The following is a 9,714-nucleotide window of genomic DNA, read 5'->3' on the forward strand; positions in this document are numbered from 1 at the left end:
TTTTAATCCTAATGTTTCAAATCCTTTTTCAAAGATATCAAATGTATCTTAATTCTTAAACACAAATCCTTTTCAAATCCTCTCCAACTTCTTTCCAAATCTTCTTCAAAACTCAATTATCTTTTTTGGATTTTTCTCAAATTTTTTTTCATTCATCATATCTTCTTTTCAAAATTCATATTTATCTTTTTCAAATATCTTTCATAACTTTTCAATTTTAAATTACATCTTTTTCCTATCATACTTATCTTTTACAAATCATATCTTCTATCTTATCTTTTTCAAAATTTTCGAAAACCCACCCCCGTCCCTTTAAATCCACATTCGGCCTCCCTCCTCTCCTCCACAATTCAAACTTGTCTCTCCTTCTATCCCTCTCCTTTCCTTTCTTTTGCTTGAGGACAAGCAAACCTCTAAGTTTGGTGTGTTTATGCGTGATCACTAAACCAATACCCACTAAGATCATGGCTCCTAAGGTAAAATAAACCACTCCAAGAGGCAAGAAAGAGAATATTCCAAAAACACTTTGGAATCAAGGGAAGTTCTTAACCAAAGAACATTCAGACCATTACTACAAAATAATGGGTCTAAGGTCAGTGATCCTGGAAGTTAAATTCGATCTGAAAGAAGACGAATATCCAGAGATCCAAGAGCAAATTCGAAACAGGAACTGGGAAATCCTAGCTAATCCTGAAACAAAGGTGGGAAGAAACATAGTTCAGGAATTCTACTCTAATATGTGCCAAACAGACAGGCAGAGAATAGCTGGAGCCGCCTTCTATAATTATCGGACCTTGGTCAGAGGGAAGATTTTTCACCTTCACCCTAACAAAATCAGGGAGATCTTTAAGCTACCTCAGTTGAAAGATGACCCAGACTCCTTTAATAGGAGAATGATGAGAACAAATAAGGGCTTGGACAAAATTCTAGAGGACATATGCCTCCCTAGAACCAAGTGGATAACCAGCACCAAAGGTGTCCCAAATCAACTCAAGAGAGAAGATCTCAAACCAGTCGCCAAAGGCTGTCTGGACTTTATTGGGCGTTCTATACTGCCCACTAGCAACCGCTCTGAAGTCACCATCAAAAGAGCAGTAATGATCCATTGCATTATATTGGGAAAAGAAGTGAAAGTTCATCAGCTGATTTCTTGTGAACTTTACATAATTGCAAACAAGAACTCCAAAGATTCCAAATTAGCTTATCCAAGCTTAATCTCTATGCTATGTAAAGATGCTGGGGTGAAGATGGGAATAACTGAGTATATCTCAGTTGAGCGACCAATCACCAAAAATTCAATGGAAGGACAACAAGTGCAGGACGACCCATCAAGAGGAGAGCACAAGAGTTCCTCCCGAAAATCTCTCAAATTGAATACTGGGAGTGTCTTGAAGCATCTGTCACCAAGTTGCAAGAAGCTATGGAGCAACTAAAGGAAGAACAGCAAAATCAAAATAGCATGTTTTGCAAACTGCGTAGGGAACAAGAAGAGCGAGGGCGTAAACTAAAGCAACTGAAGCGTCAGAAGCTATCTCTTGAAGGGCCAAGCACCCCACAGATTAAAGGAGCACCCACCTCTCAAAATAAAGGTTGTCGAGTCCTAATCTTAGCCTTAACTCTGTGATAGTTGTTCTTATTAAGAATTTACCTTAGAAGTTATATATGAGTAGTAATAATTAGTATCTCTATTTTGATTTTATCTCCAATTAAGCTATAATTTATTTTTCTCATCATCGTCAAACATGAATAAAATGGTAGATTTTTTAGAATAAAGATGCAATATTTTTTTTCGAGTTTTTATTAAGGAAAATTCTAATTATTTAGATGTCGTGGCAATACTTTTTGTCTTCTGAATGAATGCCTGAACATTGCATATTTTTTATATTGAATTTTATGAATGTTAAAATTGTTGGCTCCTGAAAGAATGATGAACAAGAGAAATATTATTATTGATCTGAAAAATCATGAAAGTGATTCTTGAAGCAAGAAAAAGTAGTGAAAAAAAAAGAGAAAAAAAGAGAAGAAGAAGGAGCAGTACAAAAAGCCAATAGCCCTTTAAACCAAAAGGCAAGGGTAAAAAAGATATAAGGCTTTGAGCATTAATGGATTGGAGGGCCCTAGGAAATAAATCCAGGCCTAAGCGGCTAAATCAAGCTGTCCCTAACCATGTGCTTGTGGCATGCAGGTCCAAGTGAAAAGCTTGAGACTGAGTGGTTAAAGTCGTGATCCAAAGCAAAAGAGTGTGCTTAAGAACTTTGGACACCTCTAATTGTGGACTTGAGCAAAGCTAAGTCACAATCTGAAAAGGTTCACCCAGTTATGTGTCTGTAGTATTTATGTATCGGGTGGTAATACTGGAAAACAAAGTGCTTAGGGCCACGGCCAAGACTCATAAAATAGCTGTGTTCAAGAATCAACATACTAAACTAGGAGAATCAATACTACTATCTAAATTCTGAGTTCCTATGGATGCCAATCATTCTAAATTTCAAAGGATAAAGTGAGATGCCAAAACTGTTCGGAAGCAAAAAGTGACTAACCCCGCTCATCTAATTAGAATCTGAGCTTCACTTGAAACTCTGAGATATTATTACTTCTTAATTTCTTTTTATCCTATTTTATTTATCTAGGTTCTTGGGGAAAAGCAACAGTTTAAGTTTGGTGTTGTGATGAGCGGATATTTTATACGCTTTTTGGGGGTAATTTCATATTGATTTTAGTGTGTTTTAGTTAGTTTTTAGTATATTTTTATTAGTTTTTAGGCAAAATTCATATTTCTGGACTTTACTATGAGTTGTGTGTTTTTCTGTGATTTCAGGTATTTTCTGGCTAAAATTGAAGGAGCTTAGCAAAAATCTGATTCAGGCTGAAAAAGGACTGCTGATGTTGTTGGATTCTGACCTCCCCGCACTCGGAATAGATTTTTTGGAGCTACAAGAGTCCACATGGCGCGCTCTCAATTGGGTTGGAAATTAGACATCCAGGGATTTCTAGCAATATATAATAGTCCATACTTTACACAAAGATAAACAACGTAAACTGGCATTTAACGCCAATTCCATGTTGCATTCTTGCGTTGAACGCCAGAAACAGGTTTCAAGTTGGGGTTAAACGCCAGAAACAGATTACAACCTGACGTTTAACTCCATAAACAACCCAGGCACGTGAGAAGCTTAAGTCTCAGCCCCAGCACACACCAAGTGGACCCCATAAGTGGATTTCTGCACTATCCATCTTAGTTTACTCATTTTCTATAAACCTAGGTTACTAGTTTAGTATTTAAACAACTTTTAGAGACTTATTGTGTACCTCATGACATTTTAGATCTGAACTTTGTACTCTTTGACGGCATGAGTCTCTAAACTCCATTGTTAGGGGTGAGGAGCTCTGCTGTGTCTCGATGAATTAATGCAATTATTTCTGTTTTCCATTCAAACACGCTTGTTTCTATCTAAGATACTGATTCGTACTTAACCGTGATGAATGTAATGATCCGTGACACTCATCACCATTCTCAACCCATGAATGTGTGCCTGACAACCACCTTCATTCTACACTAGATTGAATGAGTATCTCTTAGATTCCTTAATCAGAGTCTTCGTGGTATAAGCTAGAATCCATTGGCAGCATCCTTGAGAATCCGGAAGGTCTAAACCTTGTCTGTGGTATTCTGAGTAGGATTCAGGGATTGGATGACTGTGACGAGCTTCAAACTCGCGATTGTTGGGCATAGTGACAGACGCAAAAGGATCAATGGATCCTATTCTGACTTTATCGAGAACCGACAGATGATTAGTCGTACGGTGACAGTGCACCTGTACCATTTTCACTGAGAGGACGGATGGTAGCCATTGACAACGGTGATCCACCAACACACAGCTTGCCATAGGAGGAACCTTGCGTGCGTGAAGAAGAAGACAGAGGGAAAGCAGAGATTCAGAAGATAAAGCATCTCCAAAGCTCCAACACATTCTCCATAACTGCGTAACAATTACTCATTTCATGCTCTTTCACTTTTTACAATTGAAACTAAAGAACCCTATTGGTATCCTGACTAAGAATAATAAGATAACCATAGCTTGCTTCAAGCCAACAATCTCCGTGGGATTCGACCCTTACTCACGTAAGGTATTACTTAGACGACCCAATGCACTTGCTGGTTAGTTGTGCGGAATTACATAGTGTGAGTGTAATTTTCGTGCACCAGTTCCGCATCTCCTAAGTCTTCGACCACTTCTTCCTCTTCAACTATTATGACTTCCTCCACTTGTTTCAATACAAAGCCATGTTCCTCATTGTCCACCAGAGTTCTAGTGTCTCCTTCATGCTACGCTCTTCAGTAGATTCTCCACATGAAGCCATGGGGGTTCCTTGAGTGTCCGAATATCGTGAAGGTAATCGATTTACTACCTCGATTAAGGCAGTCACGAATTCTTGTACATCCCTTTTCATCTTCGCTTGCCCTTGAAAAAGACCACGAAGGATGTCATCCATTGGAGATTGGGGTGGATATGAGGGTTCATTACTTGGGAGGAAGGGTTCATGATAAGAGGGTGGTTCCTCACTCTCCATCTTTTCCACTTGTTGCACCACACACTTCAGTTCATTGTTCTCAAATTGAGGTTCCTTAGCGATGAGAACCTTGGGTGCCATTCGACTTACCGCTCGGTCCAATTGACAAAGGGTTGCTTGAAATTGATCCACTATTTCCTTGAGAAAATCCCTTGACTCTTGTTCTGCTTGGATATCATAAGTAGGATCATAAGGCTCTTGGATTGATGGACATGGATGTGGTGTATATGGAGGTGGTGGTTCTTTGGAGTAATTGGGTTGGAATTGGGGTGGATCTATGTATAGCTTATATGTCTCATAGGGTGGTTGGTATGGTAGATAAGGGTTAGGATCAGATGAGGGTGTTTGGTAGTAGGGGGCTTGTGAGTATGGTGGTTCAAAGCTATGCTGAGGAGGGGGTTCATAGGCATACGGTGGTGGTTGTTGATAATCAAAAGAGTGCTCACCATAGCCGTCATCTTGGTATGCCTCTTAGAAGGGCTCTTGGTTATAGTATGTTGGTGGAGGTTATTGCCAAGAAGGTTGATCAAATCCTTGTGGCTCCTTCCATATTTGGTTGTCCCATCCTTGATGCATATTCTCATTGTAATCTCCTCTCCCTGTAACATAATTATAACCAGACTCATAGCCAAAGTTGTGAGAGTTCATGGTAGCTAAAGGAAATAAAAACTAATAAAAATTAACGAAAATAGACTCCTAAAACTAGAAATACTAACAACAATACAAGATAAAAATTTGAAAAAGGTTTAAATTTTGAAAAGGTTTTGATTTTTTTTAATTTTAAATTTAAATTTTGAAATTCAAATTTTGAATTTTGGAATTTAAATATTGAAATTTGAAATTTGATTTTGAAATAAGATAAGATAAGATTTTGAAAGAGATATGAGTTTTGAAAAAGATTTGAATTTCGAAATTTAAAACTAAGATAAGATAAGATAAAAATTTTAAAATAAAAATCTGAATTTTTTTTTGTAATTTTCAAAAAAATCAATTAAAATAAAGAGAAAATATATTTTTGAAATTAATGACGAAAGAGAAAAACAATAAAATGACACTAAATAAGAAAACATATTTCCAATAACCAATAATAAGGCGCACGTTTGCAATTCCCCGGCAACAGCGCCAAAAATTGACGTGGTGGAAATTTGCAGATTAAGAATTATTAAGGAAAACAACATTGCAAGTACAGCTCTTAACTGGCAAAATTCCACTTGTCAATTTAGAAAAGAGTTATCACAAATTCAAGAATAAGATTACTGGGAGTATGAATCCCAGGTTGTCTCCCAACGAGTTGACAAAAGAGTGCAGCTTATTGGTCGGAGGTTTTCCAAGAAATTTTTGAGTTTGATAAACAGGGAATTAAATCAGAGAATTTATGTGATTCAAATAAAAACCTTGACCGGGAGAAGATTAATCGGAAGTTCTATCCTTGTTGGGATTTTCTCAAGATCAATTAATAATTAGTTGTTGTTTCTACTTAGTTAACCCACACTAATTAAGGGAAAGTCAAGTAGTTGGGAGTCAACTTCTATTCACAAGTCCTAATCCTCCCCCTTGGGAAAGATTAAAGTTAGTGACTAACAAGTCAACCAACAACGAACCAATCACAATTGAACTCTTGAGTATCCCAACTCAAGGTTCTCCTTTTAATCTGCTCCCAATCAAGTTAGGGAACTACTCCATTATCATAAATATAAACTTCACAAAATTAAAGAGAGAATAAAAAGAAGACATAATAGACAATAATCAAAAGATCAATTAAAAATAAAATAGTTTCTACATTAATAAATTCTAAAAGTAATCCAATTGGGACTCTGGACAAATTAAGGATATAAAAGAGTAAGCAAAAAGTAAGGAAACTGACTAGAATGATGAAGTCTTGCGGAGGTAATAACTCTCTCAATATCCCAATCCAAAAAGAAAAAAACAATGAAATCCTAAGAACTATAAGTGTGTAGAGAAAAACCTAGCACAGGAATAAAATCAGATCTAAAATTTAAAAGCTATCATAATGTGAATCTCCATCTCTCCCCTAAGTCTCTGCATGTTCCCTTGCTTTAGTCTGTGTTTCTGGGCCGAAAACTGGGTCAAAACGCAGCCCAAAATCCATGCCGGTGATTTCTGTAAGTTCTGCAGATCGCGCACGTCACGCGACCGCGTCGTCTACGCATTCGCGTCACTCGTGCAGATTCCAATCTACATGCTTGCGTCAAGCACGCGTTCTTGCCGCTGTGATTTTCTCTAATTCGTGCGGATGCGTGAGTCATACATCCGCGTCGCTTCTCACTGGTCATCTCCTCAATTTCTTGTGTTCCTTCCATTTTTGCAAGCTTCCTCCCCAGTCTCTAAGTCATTCCTTCCCTATGAAGCCTAAAACACTTAACACACAGATCACGGTATCGAATGGTATAAAGGAGAATAAAAATACACACTTAAAAGATCTTTAGGAAGCAAGTTTTCAATCATAAAACAATTTTGGGAAAGACTTGTAATATCATGCTAATCATATGAATAAGTGGGTGAAAGACTTGATAAAATCACTCAATTAAAAACATTATAAATCATAAAATGATGGTTTATCATGAGTGCGCGTCGCCCATGCGCATGCGTGGAATGCCAAAAACTTCATCGACGTGTATGCGTCACCCACGCGCACGCGTGGATGGGAAAACAGCCAAGTGACGCCTACGCGTCAGCCACGCGTACGCGCGGGTGCGGTTTGTGCCCCACGCACAAACTAGCACAATTCTTGCACAACTCTCGAAAGTTTGGCGGGGCATCTGCTGCAGCATACCGACGCGTATGCGTCAGCCACGCTTACGTGTGGGGGCCCGTTCTGCCAAAAATTTTTCTAAGTTAAAAGCTACAGAATTCACAATTTCAAACCCCAATCTTACGACGGGCATAACTTTTACATTTCAAATCATTTTTCACCCGTTCTTCGAACGGCATAAACATCCTATATCCAATTTTATTTCTAAACAAGTTTGCCCAAAAACCACATTTTCATACAAAACCACAAAGTGCCATTTTCAAAACAAACCAATTTCAACCCTTTTTAAAATCAACCAAAACATACCAAGAATCAACCTCAAGCCTCCTCAACTCATACATTCCCATTTTTATAAAAATTCACAAAACCACCATTTAACCATTTTAACCCATCTCAATCAAATGGGTAAATTTCAAATACATTAACATGTCATACATCCTTCCTCATCCTAATTTCCAATAACATCTTTTCCAATCAACCATCATTACACACAATCAATATCATACTCACCATCAACGTGGTTTTACCCACAATTCAACCTCAATCAATCATCAAGCATATATCACTACATGTATACCTCTCATACATCATACCATCAAAGCATCAATATTCATAATTAGATATATGACCACACAATATATCTCAACCATTCAACAACATCAACAATTCAATTCCTATCTTAGGGCCTCTATCCTAAGTTTTCACACCACATAATACAGGAAACTGAGACAATACCTTAGCCGATTTCCCCCCTTCAACCGTAGCACTTCCAAATCACTTTTCCACAAGCTCTCAAGACTTCAACACCTCCAAGCACAGATTTTTATCACACCAAAGCCCTTTTCCAAGCTTTCCAAAATCTCAATCAAGCTTCAATATTCACATACACACTACCTAAGCCACAACTATCATACCCAAATACAACAACTCATTACCCAAGCATCATAAAACAACAAATTACACTAGGGTTGAGAATCTTAACACACCCAAAGTTCAAGGAGACAAGATTAATCTTCTCCTTCAAGAGAGTTGGGCCCTATAACATCAAAGAGCCCAAAATCTCAACACTTTTCTCTATGAAATTTGAAAGTAAGGGATGAAGAACTGAACCAAAATCGTGGGTTACCTCAAAAAGTAGTGGGTTTCGTAGAGCTTGTCGCGGTGAATGCGTGGCCGCAAACGGTGCGGCAATCGGAGCTCCAGATCAAAAGTTATGTTGGTTTGAAGATGAAATGAGAGATAGAACTTTGGAAGAGTGTTCTTCCCATCCCATTTCCTTTTTCAGCGTGTTCTAGTGTGTAGAGAAGAGAGAGAGAGTGCTGAAAATTAGGAGAAGCACACAGCCAAGTGTGCTTACGCACAAGTGCAGCAACCAGCATGTGTGCGTACGCACAACCCTCTATGCGTATGCACAAGTGGAAAAATCAACATGTGTGCGTACGCACACATCTGTGTATACGCACAGGTCTTAGCATGTGACTTCATTAATGAAGCATGTGGCTCACGATTTTTGGGGATCTTTGGCCCAATTTTGGAAGGCTGGAGGATGAATTGAAGTGCTATATCAAGGGAACTTCAAGACATATTGGTGCACGAAATTGTGATCATCAATGGCGCCATCAACATGGTACTGATACGTAAAAATTTAATTTCACGTACAACCGGCAAGTATACCGGGTCGCATCAAGTAATAAAACTCACTAAGAGTGAGGTCGATCCCACGGGGATTGGTAGATTAAGCAACTTTAGTTAATGGTAAATTTAGTCAAGCAAACATGGTTTTGATTTCATGAGATTTGTGATTTTTGAACATAATTGCAAGAATCTAAATGGCAAAGAATTTAAAGAACTAGAAGAGAGAATAGCAAGAAATAAAAGAACAGAATATAGATGACAAGAATAATAAATTGACAGAATGTAGAAGGGAATTGGGTTATGGGTAGTCAAACAACTAGAAGCAAAAGTAATAAGAATTAATGGTGGAGAGGATCATTAGGGATCAGAGATGCAAGTTTTCATGAATTAATGTTAGTCAAGTCCTTCTCAATCATGGGTATAGATCCATGGCAAGTGGTTAATTGAATCCCAATCTCTTGGTGATTCAATTTCGCTCAACATAACCAATTGCCACTCTCGTGATCTAATTGTTCATGAGAAGAGATGAAGCTCAATTCTAATCCAGCCACACAACTCCCATAATCTCAACCAAGGAAAGTTACATCTCACATACCAACCAAGGTGTATTGATTAAGGGAATCATGAAAGGATGAACTCTAAACTGAATTATGTAGCTCATTCCTCAAATTTACCACACAATTCATATAGATTAACCCCTCTCTCGATGGTGGTTGAATCTTTGAAGAACAAGA

Source organism: Arachis duranensis, chromosome 5 (assembly GCF_000817695.3).
Source record: "Arachis duranensis cultivar V14167 chromosome 5, aradu.V14167.gnm2.J7QH, whole genome shotgun sequence".
NCBI classification, from domain to species: Eukaryota; Viridiplantae; Streptophyta; class Magnoliopsida; order Fabales; family Fabaceae; genus Arachis; species Arachis duranensis.